General features: G+C 40.1%; 5 non-coding genes across 5 annotated transcripts; all 5 read right to left on the bottom strand.

Annotated features, from left to right (window-relative positions):
• Nucleotides 1-205: 205 nt before the first annotated feature.
• Nucleotides 206-277, bottom strand: trnaa-ugc. The gene has a single exon. It is a non-coding gene; the product is annotated as a tRNA-Ala (tRNA).
• Nucleotides 278-5,104: 4,827 nt separating this feature from the next.
• On the bottom strand, nt 5,105-5,177 carry trnat-ugu. The gene has a single exon. It is a non-coding gene; the product is annotated as a tRNA-Thr (tRNA).
• A 4,094-nt stretch (nt 5,178-9,271) lies between these two features.
• On the bottom strand, nt 9,272-9,344 carry trnat-ugu. Its single transcript has one exon. It is a non-coding gene; the product is annotated as a tRNA-Thr (tRNA).
• A 4,237-nt stretch (nt 9,345-13,581) lies between these two features.
• trnat-ugu lies at nt 13,582-13,653 on the bottom strand. The gene has a single exon. It is a non-coding gene; the product is annotated as a tRNA-Thr (tRNA).
• A 2,073-nt stretch (nt 13,654-15,726) lies between these two features.
• Nucleotides 15,727-15,798, bottom strand: trnap-ugg. The gene has a single exon. It is a non-coding gene; the product is annotated as a tRNA-Pro (tRNA).
• Between the last annotated feature and the right edge of the window lie 4,438 nt (nt 15,799-20,236).

Below are 20,236 nucleotides of genomic sequence, written 5' to 3'. Positions count from 1 at the left end.
CCTCTTCTTACCAGAAAGATGTTTGTTTCTGTCGGCGTGATGCGTGGAGAAACCCGCTGGCTGCACTTCTGTTACATAAATGTACGAACAGGGATTGAACACATGTTCTTCAGATTACAAGAGCAAATTATTTAGCACATCTCTGTTTCCTGCTGAGAATTTCAACATTCTGGAAAGTAGGAGATGGGCCATTGCAAAAATTTTATGGAGAAGCTGGGGATTGAACCCAGGACCTCATACATGCAAAGCATGCACTCTACCACTGAGCTACATCCCCTTTCTAAGAAAGAAACTGTTTTTTCTTATTTTTTTAAATTTTACCTATGATTAATCAGGTAAGCTAGTTGAGAACAAGTTTTCATATTCAACTGAGACCTGGCCAAGATAAAGCAAAGCAGCGCAACACAAACAACAACACAGAGTTACAGATGGAATAAACAAGCGTACAGTCAATAACACAATAGAAGAAAAAAAAGAAAGTCTATATACAGTGCGTGCAAATGGAGGTAAGGCAATAAATAGGCCATAGTAGCGAAGTATTTACAATTTAGCAAATTAACACTGGAGTGATAGATGAGCAGATGATGATGTGCAAGTAGAAATACTGGTGTGCAAAGAGCAGAAAGTATTTTAAAACAATATGGGGATGAGGTAGGTAGATTGGGTGGGCTATTTACAGATGGGCTTTGTACAGCTGCAGCGATCAGTTAGCTGCTCAGATAGCCGATGTTTAAAGTTAGCAGTGTTGCCAACACCTCAGTAAGGAAAGTAGCTATTGGCTGTCCTAAAAGTCACTAGAAGTTGCTAAATGATGTTCACACTAATTTGCATAATTGTCCATGTGCATGTAATTGTGATGGACACTGTAGGAGTGAGGAATAACATTGTGGAAGAGACAAAAAGTGAGTAAAATGAAAATGTCTGCAAGTATTCAGAGGGGTCTGAATACTTGCTAAATACAGCGACTAAGTCGCTAAGTTGGCAACACTGGAACGAATTTTGCAATTCGTTCCAGTCATTGTCAGCAGAGAACTGGAAGGAAAGGCGGCCAAAGGAGGTGTTGGCTTTGGGGATGACCAGTGAGATATACCTGCTGGAACGCGTGCTACGGGTGGGTGTTGTTATCGTGACCAGTGAGCTGAGATAAGGCGGAGCTTTACCTAGCATAGACTAAAATGATGACCTTTCCGCTTGGCCACCATGCCACTCTATGCTGCAAGATATTTATCAACATTCTGGAAAGTAGTAGTTGTGTAATGTGAATTTGGCACACAAATAACATCTCTGTTTCGTGTGAGAATTTCAACATTCTGGAAAGTAGGAGTTGTGTAATGTGAATTTGGCACACAAATACTCAGTGGAGAACCTTTCAACATTGAACCAAGGACCTCATACTAAAATAGCATGCACTCCCCCTCTGAGCTTCGATCAATTTTATTTGCAGATAAAATGCAATATTAATACAATGTACTTTTTATATACACCACTCCATTGAAACTACAATGAAATGATAGCAGCAATTCTAAATACAAGCAAGTATGGACAGTCATCTAACCCATGAACTTCAGTTTTTGAAAATGATGCAATTGAAGTTGGCAACCATGCCACTTCTGTTACATAAATGTACGAACAGGGATTGAACACATGTTCTTCAGATTACAAGAGCAAATTATTTAGCACGTCAAATCCTGCTGAGAATTTCAACATTCTGAAAGTAGAGATTTCAAATCAAATGGAGACCGCTGGGGATTACCAAGAGAATTCTCTTCGATTATAATCACAGCCGTATATATAAGCAGACACATCGATGAACCAAGCTCTGAAAATGCGAACTTTATTTAACCCTCTCTGCAAACTGAAATTGATTTTTCCGGATTTTTTTCAAAATTTCAATATTAATACAATGTAAGCTAATTGAAAACAAGACTCCATTGAAATATTTAAGCTATGATAGCAGCAAGATAAAATACAAGCAAAGCAGGAAAGACAAACATCAACACAAACTTCCAGATGGAATAAAAAGCCCTGCCAATAACACAATCGGAAAAAAAAAAGAAACTTCTATTTTGTTGACAGTGCCTGCAAATGACAGAAAGGCAAAAAAGGCCCCAGTAGCTGATGTTGTCCAAATTAACACTGGTCCGAGCAGAAGCAGATGATGATGTGCACACTCCAAGACTGCTTCCATCAGAGTGGAAAACAATGGGGATGAGGTAGGTAGATTGGGTGGGCAACAGATGGGCTGATACGGCTGTGCAGTTCATTAGAACTGCTTGAAGATGTCGTTAAATAGCAGTGATTAAAACATTCCCTAAACCAGAAACCGTGGATTGATGGCAGCATTCGTGTGAAACTGAAGGCACGAACCACTTTACAATCAGGGCAAGGTGTCTGGTAACATGACTGAATACAAACAGTGCAGCTATTCCCTCCGCAAGGCTATCAAACAAAAAGCGCCAGTACAGAGACAAAGTAGAATCTCAATTCAACGGCTCAGAACAAGCTATTGGCAGGGTCTAAGTCAATCACGTTGCTACAGGAAGAAACCCAATTTGCCCAGTCATTGTCCAGGATGTCTTGATGGACAGACTAAATAACTTTTTTGCCCGCTTTGAGGACAATACAGTGCCACTGACACGGCCTGCAACGGAAACATGCGTCTCTCCTTCACTGCAGCCAGAAGTGAGTAAGACATTTAAACTGTTAACCCTCGCAAGGACCTGCAGGCCCAGACGGCATCCCCAGCCGCGCCCTCAGAGCATGCGCATTTCCATACCAGCTGGCCGGTGTTGGCTACGGACATATTCAATCAATCCCTACCAGCCACATAGACTAAAAAGATGACCTTTCTGGCGACACAATGTTCTGCTTTCCCAATTCTGGAAAGCTTCAAGAGGGCCACCATTGTTCCTGTTCCCAGAAAGCAGGTATGAGCTAAACATCTATTTCGCCCCCTTAAACATCCGTCAACATGAAAGTGCTTTGAAAACTAATTTCAGGACCATATCACCTCCAGAAAACCTGATTACCTTGACCCACTGCAATTTGCTTAGCTCCCAAATAGGTCCACAGACTATATAATCTCAACCACACTGAGACACTGCCCTAACCCATCTGGAAAGAGGAATACCTTGTGAGAATGCTGTTCATCGACTACAGCTCGGCATTCAACACCATAGTACCTTCTCCAAGACTGTCATCAAGCTCGAGACCCTGGGTCTCGACCATGCCCTGTGCAACTGGGTACTGGACTTCTGAAAGGCCGCCCCCAGGTGGTGAAAAGTATTTGGCAACAACATCTCCTCCCCTGCTGATCCTCAACACTGGGGCCCCAAGTAGGGTGCTAATCTGAGCCCTCTCCTGTACCAGCTTTTTATATAAACTCCATTGAAATTTCAAATGAAAGATACTCAGTTGTGTAATGTGAATTTGGCTCCCTGTTCACCCACGACTCATACTAAAATGGCCATGCACTCTTCCAACTTCAATCAAAGTTAGTTTGCAGATAAAATGCACAACAGTGGTAGGCTTGATTACACAACAACATTGAAGACTACAGGGAAAGGTGATAGCCCTCAAGTTGGTGTCAGGAAAATAACCTCACACTCAACCAACAAAACTTCAGATGATTGTGAACTTCAGGAAACAGCAGAGGGAATGCACCCCCCCTCTTCTGTTACATCGATGGAACAGTAGTGAAGGGTAGCAAGTTTTAAGTTCCAAGGCAAACACATTTAGACAAACTGAATTGGTCCACTGACAAGACAGCATTCTGAGGAAGGCGCAGCATGCGCCATTCAACCTCAGGAGGCTGAAGAAATTGGGCTTGTCACCAAAAGACTCAAAATTCTACAGATGCACAATCGAGACATCCTGGCGGGATGTATCACCGCCTGGTATGGCAACTGCACCGCCCTCAACCGTAAGGCTCTCTTTCAAGAGAGGGTAAGATAAAGCAAAACAGCGCAACACAAACAACAACACAAAGTTACAGATGGAGGTCTGCACAACGCAGTCACCGGGGGCAAAAATACCTGTCCAGGACACCTTTTTACACCACCCGATGCAAATTACAGGAAGGCCATGAAAGATCATCAAGGACATCAACCACAAAAGCCAAAGTATGCCTGTTCACCCCTGCCATCCAGAAGGCTGGGCAGTTTACATCAAAGCTGGGACCGAGAGACTGAAAAACAGCTTCTATCTCAAGGCCATCAAGTTAAACAGCCACCACAGTAACAAAGTAGCTACTGCCAAAAGTCACTGTCAATTGACACTGACTCTACTCAGCCAATTTAATCATTGGAATTGATGGGAAATTGATGTAAACTGTAGGATTGCTAGCCACTTTAAACAATGTAAGAGACATAAAAATGACTTACCCTACATTGTTCATCTCATATGCATACGTTGATACTGTACTCTATATCATCGACTGCATCCTTATGTAATACATGTATCACTAGCCACTTTAACTATGCCACTTGGTTTACATGCATTATCTCATATGTATATACTGTACAATCGATATCATCTACTGTATCTTGCCCATGAGGTGTTGCTTGTACCATCACTCATTCACGCGTGCTCCTTATGTACATATTCTTTATCCCCACACTGAGACAGTAGTACCTAGCATAGACTAATTGTTAGTTAGAACCATACTTGCAATATCGAAAGCCATATTACTGCATACAGTCGGAACTAGAAGCACAAGATTTCACACTGTTCTGGAAAACATCTGCATAACCATCATCTTATGTGACAATAAAAATTTGATTTGAACAAGATTTGGAGAACCTTGGGATTGAACCAAGGACCTCATACTAAAATAGCATGCACTCCCCTCTGAGCTTCATCCAATTTTATTTGCAGATAAAATGCAATATTAATACAATGTACTTTTTATATACACCACTCCATTGAAACTACAATGAAATGATAGCAGCAATTCTAAATACAAGCAAGTATGGACAGTCATCTAACCCATGAACTTCAGTTTTTGAAAATGATGCAATTGAAGTTGGCAACCATGCCACAAAAAAGTTTTCTTCAAAGTCCTCCAGTGAAAGAACCTTCCCATGGTACCAGCTATCTTTCAGTAAGGCACAGATGGGATCTGAACCCATGATCTTCGGTTTACAAGACCGACGCCTTTCCGCTTGGCCACCGACGCCTTTCCGCTTGGCCACCATGCCACTCTATGCTGCAAGATATTTATCAACATTCTGGAAAGTAGTAGTTGTGTAATGTGAATTTGGCACACAAATAACATCTCTGTTTCGTGTGAGAATTTCAACATTCTGGAAAGTAGGAGTTGTGTAATGTGAATTTGGCACACAAATACTCAGTGGAGAACCTTGGGATTGAACCAAGGACCTCATACTAAAATAGCATGCACTCCCCCTCTGAGCTTCGATCCAATTTTATTTGCAGATAAAATGCAATATTAATACAATGTACTTTTTATATACACCACTCCATTGAAACTACAATGAAATGATAGCAGCAATTCTAAATACAAGCAAGTATGGACAGTCATCTAACCCATGAACTTCAGTTTTTGAAAATGATGCAATTGAAGTTGGCAACCATGCCACAAAAAAGTTTTGTTCAAAGTCCTCCAGTGAAAGAACCTTCCCATGGTACCAGCTATCTTTCAGTAAGGCAGATGGGATTGAACCCATGATCTTCAGACCGACACCTTACCGCTTGGCCACCATGCCACTCTATGCTGCAAATTATTTGCAAGTCTAGTTCCTGCTGACACAAATAACATTTCTGTTTCGTGTTTTTTAAATTTCAACATTCTGGAAAGTAGGAGTTGTGTAATGTGAATTTGGCACACAAATACTCAGTGGAGAACCTTGGGATTGAACCAAGGACCTCATACTAAAATAGCATGCACTCCCCTCTGAGCTTCGATCCAATTTTATTTGCAGATAAAATGCAATATTAATACAATGTACTTTTTATATACACCACTCCATTGAAACTACAATGAAATGATAGCAGCAATTCTAAATACAAGCAAGTATGGACAGTCATCTAACCCATGAACTTCAGTTTTTGAAAATGATGCAATTGAAGTTGGCAACCATGCCACTTCTGTTACATAAATGTACGAACAGTGATTGAACACATGTTCTTCAGATTACAAGAGCAAATTATTTAGCAGTCTCTGCTTCCTGCACAGATTCAACATTCTGGAAAGTAGGAGTTGGGTAATGTGAAGCACACAAATTCTGAGTGGAGAACCTGTGGGATTGAACCAAGGACCTCATACAAAATTCATGCAAAGTAGTGAGTTGTGTAATGTTTATTTGCAATAAAAACATCTTTTACTGTACTTTTTTAAATTTCAACATTCTGGAAAGTAGGAGTTGTGTAATGTGAATTTGGCACACAAATAACTTGAATTTCAACATTCTGGAAAGTAGGAGTTGTGTAATGTGAATTTGGCACACAAATACCCTCTGAAATTCGAGCAAGGGTAGCATTCACTGCACTCCCCAGAAATGGAATCAGAGACTGTAACGTTGAAACTATTGATGACCAGTCAATATACCTGCGGAATCTAACATGGCTTCACTTTTTGAAAATGATGCAATTGAAGTTGTGCAGATAAAACACTTCTGTTACATAAATGTACAACAGATTGAACACATGTTCTGGAATTAGTGGGCAAATTATGTTTAGGCCACGTCTCTGCTTCCTGAGAATTTCAACATTCTGAAAGTCTTTACACTGTTCTAATGAAAGTACATTTCCATAAATCATCAGTGGAAACCTGAACATTGAACCAAGGACCTCAGGCATTGCACTAATGATCTTCAGTTTACAAAACAATGTCAATGGCTCTAATTTTTTGGAACTGATGTCAAATTCTGGAAAGAGAGTTGTGCAAATGTGGAATTGACTAAATATTTAAAAAATTGGGGATTATCATCTGAAAACAAGACTTCAAATTTTATTTGCATGGGCTTTGTACAGCTGCCAGGTTCCACTTGTGATAAGAAAAGTGAAATACCTGACCCTGGATCATTGTTACTCTAAAGTGGGAATTCCGCGACAATATAAAAAGGGTTGCCCCAGTTTTTGACAAAGTCCTCAGCTGACAACTCCATGAATTTTGCACATTCAGTGAGCTATCTTTGCCTACAGAGCAGAAACTAAAACAATGACTTCTGTTACAACGCTGGTGGAATTGCTGACTTGCATGGGCAAGTACTGCTTATGTCACATTCTGCTGATAGTAGTGGATTGTTTACAATGTTAGCAAATTGACAAATAACATCAGTTCTGAGAAATAACATGAGATCTGGAAAGTGAAATGTTAATAGAATTTACTGCTTGAAATGGAAACCCAGGGATTGCAACCAAAACACAATGGGAAACATACTGGAAATTGATGGCACTCCCCTTCTGAGAAACTGAAGTTGAATTTTGATTTAATCAGATGTCTGGCTAATGCATGATGAATACATGTAATGTACTGCAGCTATTCCTTGAAACTACAATGAAATGATACAAATTCTAAAGTACAAGCAAAGTAGAATCTAACAACGGCTCAGAAAAGATATTTTGGCAAACATATGCAAACTGGCACTCAGTGAAGAACCTGGAACCAATCAACTTCTGTTAATAAATTCTGAGCGAACCAGTCACGGACCAACATAAAATTCTTGATTACATAGCAAAATTATTTTTTATACTGCTTCCATGAGAATTGAAACTGACAATGAAATGAAAGAGCATGCAATCTCTCCATTGCAAATACAAGCCGAAGTTAATGGACATTTAATTGAACCCAGTGTCAACATGCGCAATGATGCAGGCCCTGAGCTACATCCCCTTTCTGCAAATGTACGAGACCAGGTTTTTTCTTATTTATTTTCACAGATAACCTAAGCAGGTCTAGCTGAGAACAAGTTTTCAAGAATGCCAACATTCTGAAAGCAAAGGAGGTGGGCCAGCAAACAAAAGTTACAGATGGAATAAACAAGCCTCAGTCAATAACACATCCGTCATCATGAAAAAGAACAGTCATCTTTTCCATATCACCTCCACCCTAGGCTGAACCCTTGACAAGTCCATTTGCAACCTGGCAAATAGGTCCACAGAGCATGTAGCAATATTTACAACAAATTACACACTGATGTGATAATGATGATGTGCAAGAGCATCTGGTTCAATGAAAGTATATTAAAACAACCCATGAGAGGTAGATTGGGTGGGCTATTTACAGATGGGCTTTGTACAGCTGCAGCTTACGATCAGTTAGCTGCCAAAGATAGCCTCCATGTTTAAAGTTAGCAGTGTTACAACACCCAGTGGAAAGTAGTATAGCTGTGCTAATGTCAAGTAGAAATACTTGCTAAATGATGTCATTCCTAATTTGATCCTCAACATTGGGAAAGTAGGTGCATGTAATTGTGATGGACACTGTAGGAGCTCAGTTAGCATTGTGGAAGAGACAAAAAGTGAGTAACTCAATGAAAGTAGCTGCTGTCACAAAGGGGTCAGTGAATAGGATTGATCACCAACAATTTGCATAATTGCCTACATGGAACATGTGAGGGATGGACACTTTGTCAGGAAAATAACATTGTGGAAGAAAAAACTTTAGTAAGAAAACTGTGAATTCTAAATACAAGCAGCAGAGGGAACTGGAAGTCATCAATCCCAGTCATGGAAGGGAAGGAAAGGCGCAAAGGAGGTGTTGGCACAGGATGACCAGTGAGATATACCTGCTGGAACGCGTGCTCGGGTGGGTGGGTGTTCTTATCGTGACCAGTGAGCTGAGATAAGGCGGAGCTTTACCTAGCATAGACTCTCCAGGAAAATGACCTGGAACCAGTGGGTCTGGCGACGAATATGTGAGCGAGGGTAAAGAGCATACAGGTCGTGCAGTGGCATACAAATACAATTGACCCTTTCTTTACACTGTTCTAATGAAAGTACATTTCCATAATACATCTAGCTTCCATAAACGCAACAAGGCTTGAACCCAGGATTGAACCCATGTGCTTCAGTTTAGATAAAATGCAATATTAATACAATGTACTTTTTATATACAACATTCTGAAACTACAATGAAATGATAGCAGCAATTCTAAATACAAGCAAGTTGGAGTCATCTAACCCATGAACTTCAGTTTTTGAAAATGATGCAATTGAAGTTGCAATAGCATGCCATTTTGAAAAACTTTTTTTTCTTCAAAGTGCTCCAGTGAAAGAACCTTCCCATGGTACCAGCTATCTTTCAGTAAGGCACAGGATGGGATTTGAACCCATGATCTTCGGTTTACAAGACCGACGCCTTACCGCTTGGCCACCATGCCACTCTATGCTGCAAGATATTTATCAACATTCTGGAAAGTAGTAGTTGTGTAATGTGAATTTGGCACACAAATAACATCTCTGTTTCCTGTGAGAATTTCAACATTCTGGAAAGTAGGAGTTGTGTAATGTGAATTTGGCACACAAATACTCAGTGGAGAACCTTGGGATTGAACCAAGGACCTCATACTAAAATAGCATGCACTCCCCCTCTGAGCTTCGATCCAATTTTATTTGCAGATAAAATGCAATATTAATACAATGTACTTTTTATATACACCACTCCATTGAAACTACAATGAAATGATAGCAGCAATTCTAAATACAAGCAAGTATGGACAGTCATCTAACCCATGAACTTCAGTTTTTGAAAATGATGCAATTGAAGTTGGCAACCATGCCACTTCTGTTACATAAATGTACGAACAGGGATTGAACACATGTTCTTCAGATTACAAGAGCAAATTATTTAGCACGTCTCTGCTTCCTGCTGAGAATTTCAACATTCTGGAAAGTAGGAGATGTGTCATGTGAATTTGATCTACTCAGTGGAGAAGCTGGGGATTGAACCAAGGACCTCATACTAAAATAGCATGCATGCCACTGAGCTGCATCCCCTTTTCATTTGCAAAATAAAATGTTTTTTAATACAATGTATTTTTTTAAAATTTCACATTCTAAAAGTACAGGTAAATGTTGAGAACAAGTTTTCATATTCAACTATGCGACCTGGCCAAGATAAAGCAAAGCAGCGCAACACAAACAACAACACAAAGTTACAGATGGAATAAACAAGCGTAATCAATAACACAATCGAAGAAAAAAAAGAAAGTCTATATACAGTGCGTGCAAATGGAGGTAAGGCAATAAATAGCAAAGTTATTTAGACATCAGTAGACTGAACAGTAGCAGCTTTAAATTTAGCAAAACAGGCTTTGACTGGAATGATGCAAATTGAAGATGATGCAGCCAGCCACTTCTGTTACAAATACTGTACGAACAGGGATTGAACAAGTTCTATTAAAACAATATGGGGATGAGGTAGGTAGATTGGGTGGGCTATTTACAGATGGGCTTTGTGCTGAGAATTTCAACTTCTGAAAGCCGATGTTTAAATTAGCAATGTTGTGGAGACCTCAGTATTGAACCAAGGACCTCTACTAAAATCACTAGAAGTTGCTAAATGATGTCATCACCTATTTTGCATAATTGTCAGATGTGCATGTAATTGTGATGGAACTGTAGGAGTGAGGAATAACATTGTGGAAACTGAGACAAAAATTTAGTAAAATGAAAATGTCTGCAAGTATTCAGAGGGGTGAAATAAGCGCTAATCTTCAGTTAAAACTGGAACTCAGAAAATTTTATCAATTCATATCGATTGCAGCAAGAGGGGTGGAAAGACCCTGGATCATTGTTACTCAACTTCCGCGAAACAAGCGCAATAAACTGGAAGGAAAATGATGCCCTGCCCCATGTGTTGGCTTTGATGAAAACAGACCAGTGAGATATTTTGTTGGAAAGCTGCTACAGAGGTGTTTTATCAAGAAGCCAGTGAGCTGAGATAAACGGCTGAGCTTTACCTAGCATAGACTAAAAGATGACTTGGAACCAGTGGACTGGCGACAATATGTATGCGAGGGCAAGCAACATAGAGAATACAGGTGATAGGTGTGCCAGTTCAATACAATGATTGAAGATTTCTTTACACTGTTCAAATGAAAGTACATTTCCATAATCATCTACCTTCCATAAATGGCAACAAGGCTGTGAAAAGCCAGGATTGAACCCATGTGCTTCAGTTTACAAAAACAGATGACTTAGCAACTATGGACCTGAATAAAAAAATGCAACATTCCCTGGAAAGTAGCTTGTGCAAAAGCTAATTTCACAACTAAATATACAAGATTACTTTTTAATGCATTTCAATTAGCTGAAAATCAAATAATAGCACCATTTTGAAAAACAAATCAACATTTCAAAGTGCTCCAGTGAAAGAAGTTGCACAGAAAATGTGAAGTTGCATGTTTCAGTCAATCACGGACTACAGGAAGAAACCCAGCCTTACAGTGCAATACGGACCAGGATTCTTGCTTTTATTTTGGCAGACTAAATAACTTTTTTTAATACAATTGAGGACAATACAGTGCTCACTGAAAAATGCAACGGAAACATAGCAGTTCTTCTTCATACAAGTGAGAAATATTTAAACGTCTTAACCCTGCTGAGAATTTCAGGCATTCTGGAAAGTAGGAGTTGTGCCATTGTGTAGAGGCAACCAGACCAGTGGAGAACCAGGATTGAACAGACATATTCATCACAAAAAGGCCTGAAACCAGTATTGTTCTATTGAATTTTATTTGCAGATAAAATGCAATATTAATACAATTTTATATACACCACTGATCTGAAACTACAATGAAATGATAGCAGCAATTTAAATTACAAAAGTAGGAGTCCATTAACCCATGAACTTGGCACAGTGCTTTGAGAGAACCTTGATTGAACCAAGGACCTCATACTAAAATAGCATGCACTCCCCCTCTGAGCTTCGAATTTTATTTGCAGACCTGACATAAAATGCAACAATCCAATTGAACACAATGAAATGATAGCACACAAATAGACAGATGCAATACAATTGAATTGAAACTACAATAGGACAATGATAACAAAACTAAAAATGATTGCTTTGGACTGTCAACAGGATTGAACCCATGTTCTTCAGTTTTTGAAAAATTAGCACATCCCTTTCCTGCTGAGAATTTCAACATTCTGGAAAGTAGGAGATTGGCCATTGCAAAAATTTAAGATTCACAAGCTCAATTGAACAGGACCTCATAGATGCAAATGAATTCTCTGGAAAGCAGATCCCCATTCTGCAAAAGAATTTGTTTTTTCTTATTTTTTAAAGACTGAATATTAATCAGGTTCTAGTTGCAGAATGCAAGTTCTCAGATATTCAACTGACCTGGCCAAGATAAAGCCTTTGCGCAATGCAAACAACAACACAAAGTGTACAGATGGAATAAAACGCAAGTGAAATAAACCCAAGAAAAAAAAAGAAAGACTCTATATACAATGCACATGGAAGGCCATAAATCTGCCATAGTAGCCATTTACAATTTAGCAAATTAACACTGGAGTGATAGATGAGCAGATGATGATGTGCATTAGAAATACTGGTGTGCAAAGAGCAGAAAGTATATTAAAACAATATGGGGATAGGTAGGTAGATTGAGGATAAATTTATAATTTAGCAAATTGTGCCTGATGTGCAAGTAGAAATACTGGTGTGCAAAGAGCAGAAAGTAATTAAAACAATATGGGGATCAAATTTACAGCTGGGACCTGCTCAGATAGCCTGTTTAAAGTTAGCAGTGTTGCTATCACCTCAGTAAGGAAAGTAGCATTGGCTGTCCTAAAAGTCACTAGAAGTTGCTAAATGATGTCAACACATTCTGGAATTTGCATAATTGTCCATGTGCATGTAATTGTGATGGACACTGTAGGAGTGAGGAATAACATTGTGGAAGAGACAAAAAGTGAGTAAAATAAAAATGTCTGCACAGTATTCAGATGCATCTGAATACTTTACTAAATATCAGCGACTGCAGATTAAAACAATCACTTTTGAACAATTTTTGCAATTTATTCCAGTCACAAGTCAGCAGAGAACTGAAAGGATAGGCAATCTAAAGGAGGTGTTGGCTATGGGGATGACCATTGAGATATACCTGCTGGATGAACTTCATTTTTATCGTGACCAGTGAGCTGAGATAGATGGCAGTATGCCACTTACTACATAAATGTAAAAATGACTAACCAGTGTAGATTACAAGAAAAGAGCATCTCTGGCCTGTTTTCAACATTCATGGAAAGTAGGAGTTGTGTAAAAATTAATGAAAGTTGATTTCCAAATGATCTAGTGGAGAACCTTGGGATTGAACCAAGGACCTCATACTAAAATAGCATGCACACCCCTCTGAGCTTTCCAATTTTATTTGCAGATAAAATGCAATATTAATACAATGTACTTTTTATATACACCACTCCATTGAAACTACAATGAAATGATAGCAGCAATTCTAAATACAAGCAAGTATGGACAGTCATCTAACCCATGAACTTCAGTTTTTGAAAATGATGCAATTGAAGTTGGCAACCATGCCACAAAAAAGTTTTCTTCAAAGTCATCCAGTGAAAGAACCTTCCCATGGTACCAGCTATCTTTCAGTAAGGCACAGATGGGATTTGAACCCATGATCTTCGGTTTACAAGACCGACGCCTTTCCGCTTGGCCACCATGCCACTCTATGCTGCAAGATATTTAATGCTGATATTTATCAACAAGATATTTATCAACATTCTGGAAAGTAGTAGTTGTGTAATGTGAATTTGGCACACAAATAACATCTCTGTTTCGTGTGAGAATTTCAACATTCTGGAAAGTAGGAGTTGTGTAATGTGAATTTGGCACACAAATACTCAGTGGAGAACCTTGGGATTGAACCAAGGACCTCATACTAAAATAGCATGCACTCCCCCTCTGAGCTTCGATCCAATTTTATTTGCAGATAAAATGCAATATTAATACAATGTACTTTTTATATACACCACTCCATTGAAACTACAATGAAATGATAGCAGCAATTCTAAATACAAGCAAGTATGGACAGTCATCTAACCCATGAACTTCAGTTTTTGAAAATGATGCAATTGAAGTTGGCAACCATGCCACTTTTGTTACATAAATGTACGAACAGTGAAAGAACCTTCCCATGGTGTTCTTTCAGATTACAAGATGGGAAATGATTTAGCACGACCGACGCTGCTTTCCTGCTGAGAATTTCACTCTTCTGCAAGATATTTATCAACATTCTGGAAAGTAGTAGTTGTGTAATGTGAATTTGGCACACAAATAACATCTCTGTTTCGTGTGAGAATTTCAACATTCTGGAAAGTAGAAGTTGTGTAATGTGAATTTGGCACACAAATTTGCTCAGTGGAGAACCTTGGGATTGAACCAAGGACCTCATACTAAAATAGCATGCACTCCCCCTCTGAGCTTCGATCCAATTTTATTTGCAGATAAAATGCAATATTAATACAATGTACTTTTTATATACACACTCCATTGAAACTACAATGAAAGCAGCAAATTCTAAATACAAGCAAGTATGGACAGTCATCTAACCCATGAACTTCAGTTTTTGAAAATGATGCAATTGAAGTTGGCAACCATGAACAAAAAGTTTTTTCAAAGTGCAAGTGAAAGAACCTTCCCATGGTACCAGCTAAGAGCAGTAAGGCATGTGGGATTTGGGGACCAGATTGGGTGGGTTTACAAGACCGGGCTTTGTTGGCTGCCACTCAGCTGAAGATATTTATCAACATTCTGAAAGTAGTAGTTGTGTAATGTGAATTTGGCAACAAATAACATCTGTTTCCTGCTGAGAATTTCAACATTCTGGAAAGTAGGAGTTGTGTAATGTGAATTTGGCACACAAATACTCAGTGGAGAACCTTGGGATTGAACCAAGGACCTCATACTAAAATAGCATGCACTCCCCCTCTCTGAGCTTCGATCCAATTTTATTTGCAGATAAAATGCAATATTAATACAATACAATACTTTTTATATACACCACTCCATTGAAACTACAATGAAATGATAGCAGCAATTCTAAATACAAGCAAGTATGGACAGTCATCTAACCCATGAACTTCAGTTTTTGAAAATGATGCAATTGAAGTTGGCAACCATGCCACTTTGTTACAAAATGTACTCCAGTGATTGAACACATGTTCTTCAGATTACAAGAGCAAATTATTTAGTAAGGCACAGATGGGCTTTGAACCCATGATCTTCTGAGTTTACAAGACCGAGCCTTCCTTGCCACCATGCCACTCTATGCTGGAAGATGGAACAACATTCTGGAAAGTAGTAGTTGTGTAATGTAATGGCAAAAATAACATCTCTGTTTTTTGAAATTTCAACATTCTGGAAAGTAGGAGTTGTGTAATGTGAATTTGGCACAAAATACTCAGTGGAGAACCTTGGGATTGAACCAAGGACCTCATACTAAAAAAACAGATGAGCATGCACTCCCCCTCTGAGCTTCGATCCAATTTTATTTGCAGATAAAATGCAATATTAATACAATGTACTTTTTATATACACCACTCCATTGAAACTACAATGAAATGATAGCAGCAATTCTAAATACAAGCAAGTATGGACAGTCATCTAACCCATGAACTTCAGTTTTTGAAAATGATGCAATTGAAGTTGGCTACCATGGTTGACCATTTTGAAAAATCTTTTTTTTTCAAAGTCCTCCAGTGAAAGAACCTTCACATGGTACCAGCTATCTTTCAGTAAGGTACAGATGGGATTTGAACCCATGATCTTCAGTTTCCAAGACTGACGCCTTACCGCTTGGCCACCATGCCACTCTATGCTGCAAGATATTTATCAACATTCTGGAAAGTAGTAGTTGTGTAATGTGAATTTGGCACACAAATAACATCTCAGTTTCCTGTGAGAATTTCAACATTCTGGAAAGTAGGAGTTGTGTAATGTGAATTTGGCACACAAATACTCAGTGGAGAACCTTGGGATTGAACCAAGGACCTCATACTAAAATAGCATGCACTCCCCCTCTGAGCTTCGATCCAATTTTATTTGCAGATAAAATGCAATATTAATACAATGTACTTTTTATATACACCACTCCATTGAAACTACAATGAAATGATAGCAGCAATTCTAAATACAAGCAAGTATGGACAGTCATCTAACCCATGAACTTCAGTTTTTGAAAATGATGCAATTGAAGTTGGCAACCATGCCACTATGAATTTAGCGTTCCACAAGACAGAGATCGGGAATGATGTGACCATTGCACATCACACTATAACATAATATAACCAGTTTTGAGTGATGGTAATTCAGAGGAAAACATTTGCAAGATAAGTGGATGGTATCTGAATACATATATAAGATTGAGATGAGTAGCCAAAAAGTGGCATAGTTAAAGTGGCTAGTGATACATGTAACCCAAGGATGCAAAATATTGAGTACAGTTTCTTTTTTTCTCTGTCCGCTGTTGGTATTCCCCAGGAGATAAAATTATTCTGACAATTGTTAAGACTGCTTCCATTTACTGACTAAGTTCCAAATGGATATGTTACTGAATTATTTGCAGAAAGTATTTAAATATTCACTGAACAACTTTTAGCTCTCTAAATTTCTATCTATATTTCCTACAGAGCTAGAATTACTCTGACAATTGTTATAGAACGCATATATTCAAATATTTGTTCCAAACCAGAAACCGTGAATCATTTCTAGAAAATACCTAAATAAATGCTTTTAACAAATTCAAATAAACTGACCGGAGAAAACACAGCTATTCTGTAATCACATACCGATAGAACCTTTGAATACGAGGGTGGGGTACAAGAGTTGAGTCTGTCCCGATACCGCGAATACATCCTTGGTTTCGACCAAGGACGGGCTAAGTATGCAAAGATGGAAATTAACACATATTACACAGGACATAGTACAGGACTGACTCAAACCTAGAGGACACATTTCAGACATTACCAGATGAGCTAGAACAGGAATTAGGAGCCAAATAAGACCTTTTTTCAGATAATCACTGCCTTAGTTATATCTTACCTAACCGCGTTAATAATTACCTTAGCAGTTCACGTAATTATTTTGTGATAACATGTCTGGCCCAAATACACCCAAACTCAAGTTCAATGAATATTTAGAACAGCGCATGACTGATAGAGCGGGAGGAAAGGAACAGTACAGGAAAGTGAACGAAGTGTGGGAGGTGATAAGAGTAAAATGGACACAAGCAGGTTACTTTAGCGGGAGACCTCCTACAGGGGGGGAACTCCAAATTATGCAGAGAGAGCTAGAGGGAGCAAAAGCAAGTGAGACTGAGAGGAACAAGATATACATGTTCAAAAAGAAGGGGAAAAGAGAGAGAGAGAGCAGAACCTCCGCCATACAGATTGTGTGTGAGCAACTCCCCACCACCCCAATACCCTCCCCCTCAGCAGTATACCCTGCAGCAGCAACAGCCACAACGGGCTCAACGGGGCCCCTACACTGGACCATACAGAGGGGGAAACTACCAGTGTTATAACTGCGGAATTCCCGGTCACTTTGCCAGAGATTGCAGGAAACCACTCTCCCCGCAGCAACAGCAATGGAGAGGAAGAGGAAGAGGGAGAGGAAGAGGAAGAGGGAGAGGAAGAGGAGGACCCCCTCCTCATCTATATTACAACCAACAGCAAGATTACAACCAACCACAGTTCCAAGGTATGGCAGGGAACGCCATGCCCTGGCCATAAAGATGCCCACCACCCACGGCAGGAGAAGGGAGCCGATATTTTCAACTACACACTGAACCAACTATGATATGTGAAGTTGAGGGTGTTCCCCATCAGTTCCTGGTAGACACAGGATGCACCTATTCTACTATCAAGTTCCCTCAAATGCTGTCATCTGATTCCATATTGGTGGTAGGGGTCACGGGATCACCTGAGGCTCAAAGCCGCACTATCCCTTTAACATTCTCCTGGGAGAAATCTCAGTTGAAACACCAGTTCCTGTACTGTCCAAAATGCCCGATCGATCTACTAGGACGGAACCTCTTATGCAAAATGGGGTGCACCAGATATCTTACTGAAAGTGGAGTGGAAGTATCCACCAACCCTCCCTCTTCAACACCTGATCGCCCAGTAAGAATTATGATGATGCCACTCCTGCCGACGCCCACGCTGTCTGAAACCCAAGAAGTGTACTGGCTAAAATGCCTACCCACAGGGCCTGCCACCCCTCACATCCAGTTTAAGTTCAACCAACTGAAAGCTCAAATCTACACTCTGCACCCGTATAAGACTCCCCAAGCTGAGACACTGATGACTGTCCCTATACTGAAGACTGGGACGAAGACATGATGCACCTGACCCCACCTATCAGGTGTTGTACCATTGTGTGTGGCCCAGAGGGAGTGGCAGCACCGGTCATCCTACGATCAAGGAACCTCCATGCACCCCTGGCCTGGACGGCTGAAGCATCAACAGCCATAGCACTCCTGAAAACAGATCTATCAGCGGCAGCAGCTCTGACTGCACCTGACCACAAGAACAAGTTCCATTTGGATGTTTCTGAAAAGGAAGGATTCACCTCATCCGTCCTATTCCAGAAACAAGAGGGGGAGAGAAGGGTCTTGATGTACCACTCTTCCAAACTTGACCACATTGAGGTAGGACAGACAACATGCTCCAGATACGTTCCTGCAGTAGCAAAAGCTATTGAAAAAACAGCTCACCTCGTGATGTCACCCTTCAATCAGCCATCATCCCTCAACCAGCATCGGCCCAATTAGCTGAAATCATCGGATTGACGCAGGCCCTCATCAGAGGAAAAGGAAAGACTGTGAATATCTATACAGACCCAGCCTATGCCCATGGAGGAGTCCACACTGATGGACCCAGAACTTTTACGAGAAGCACATGGCCCCACACATGAAGGAAAACTAAAGACCCTTCAAAAGGTCTCGCACATCTAGTGGCACCCTCACATGAAAATATGACTGATTTTCATTATTATTATTATTTTTATTTTTTTATGACGATGACTTATTTTATGACGAATGCAATGTTTGTGACAGACACAACCCAAAGAAACCATATCAAACACCAATGGGCTCATACTTAGTACCTAATGCATGTTTTCAGGACATTAGTATAGACTACACCGACATGGGCCCCGAAAATGTATCTAAAGACAAACGCTATCTCCTAGTTATGGTAGATAGGTTCTCCAAATGGGTAGAAGCAATACCAACAGCAAAGAGGGATGCTAGGTCAGTCGTTAAGTGGCTAACAAACCAAACTAATACCCAGGTATGGCATCCCAAGACAAATCAAATTTGACAAATGGCTCACATTTCAATAACAAACACCTGAGACAGGTGGAAGAAAGATTTGGCATAACACACAGATTTGGTTCTGTGTACCACTCCCGGTCCCAAAATCTGGTGGAACGTTAAACCAAAAGCTGAAAGCTAAGATAGCAAAAGTGTCTGGAAGAGTCATGCCTGGTCCACCAAGGGAGGGAGGTCATATGCCCGCTCTTGATGTACAACAAATTGTAATGTCTAATTATGTGAAAAAACTGACTGTTCTCTCTGCAGCACTCTCTACCCAGGTTCACAAGGTCCAGGAGGGGGAGCTGCCGGGGGACACGCCACTACTGAAGGTAAAGGTTGGTGACTGGGTGAGGGTTAAAGTCCACAAGAGAAAGTGGATGGAACCCAGGTGGACTGGACCATACGAAGTGAAGGAGGTTACTTCACACTCAGTCCAGGTCAAAGGTAAATCAGGCGCACCTTGGCACCACCTTACACATTGCACTCCAGCCCCAATTCCTTCTAGAACACTGACTGAAGTCAGAGCTGATTTGAACAGCCTAAATTTGATTCCAAATGAAGATATTCCTGACTCAGGTAATGGGGCATCAAACCCCTCTAACCCTGATAAAGGAACCTCGCCCAGTTAGAGGGACATTTCTCCCCCTGGGTGAGGCTAGGAATATCTGAACCACTGTTTGTGATATTCCTACTGATATTTGGGGTGTCCCTGGGCACTTTCACATGGTTAATAGAACAACAAACACATACTAAAGCATCAACCCCTCTCACCCCAACCCCTATCCCTGATAACATTCCTAGCACCACTCCCTTCAATCTCACACGCACCAAACATAGCACTACACCTACAGACCCACCATGCACACCAGACAAGGTTAGAAGCACCACCTTATGTATGTCCTTGCTTATTTGCCTAGTTTCGCTGCATACTA

This window comes from Oncorhynchus tshawytscha, unplaced genomic scaffold (assembly GCF_018296145.1).
Source record: "Oncorhynchus tshawytscha isolate Ot180627B unplaced genomic scaffold, Otsh_v2.0 Un_contig_2135_pilon_pilon, whole genome shotgun sequence".
NCBI classification, from domain to species: domain Eukaryota; kingdom Metazoa; phylum Chordata; class Actinopteri; order Salmoniformes; family Salmonidae; genus Oncorhynchus; species Oncorhynchus tshawytscha.
Note: the sequence above shows the minus strand (reverse complement) of the source record. Positions and strands in the feature narration are given on the sequence as shown.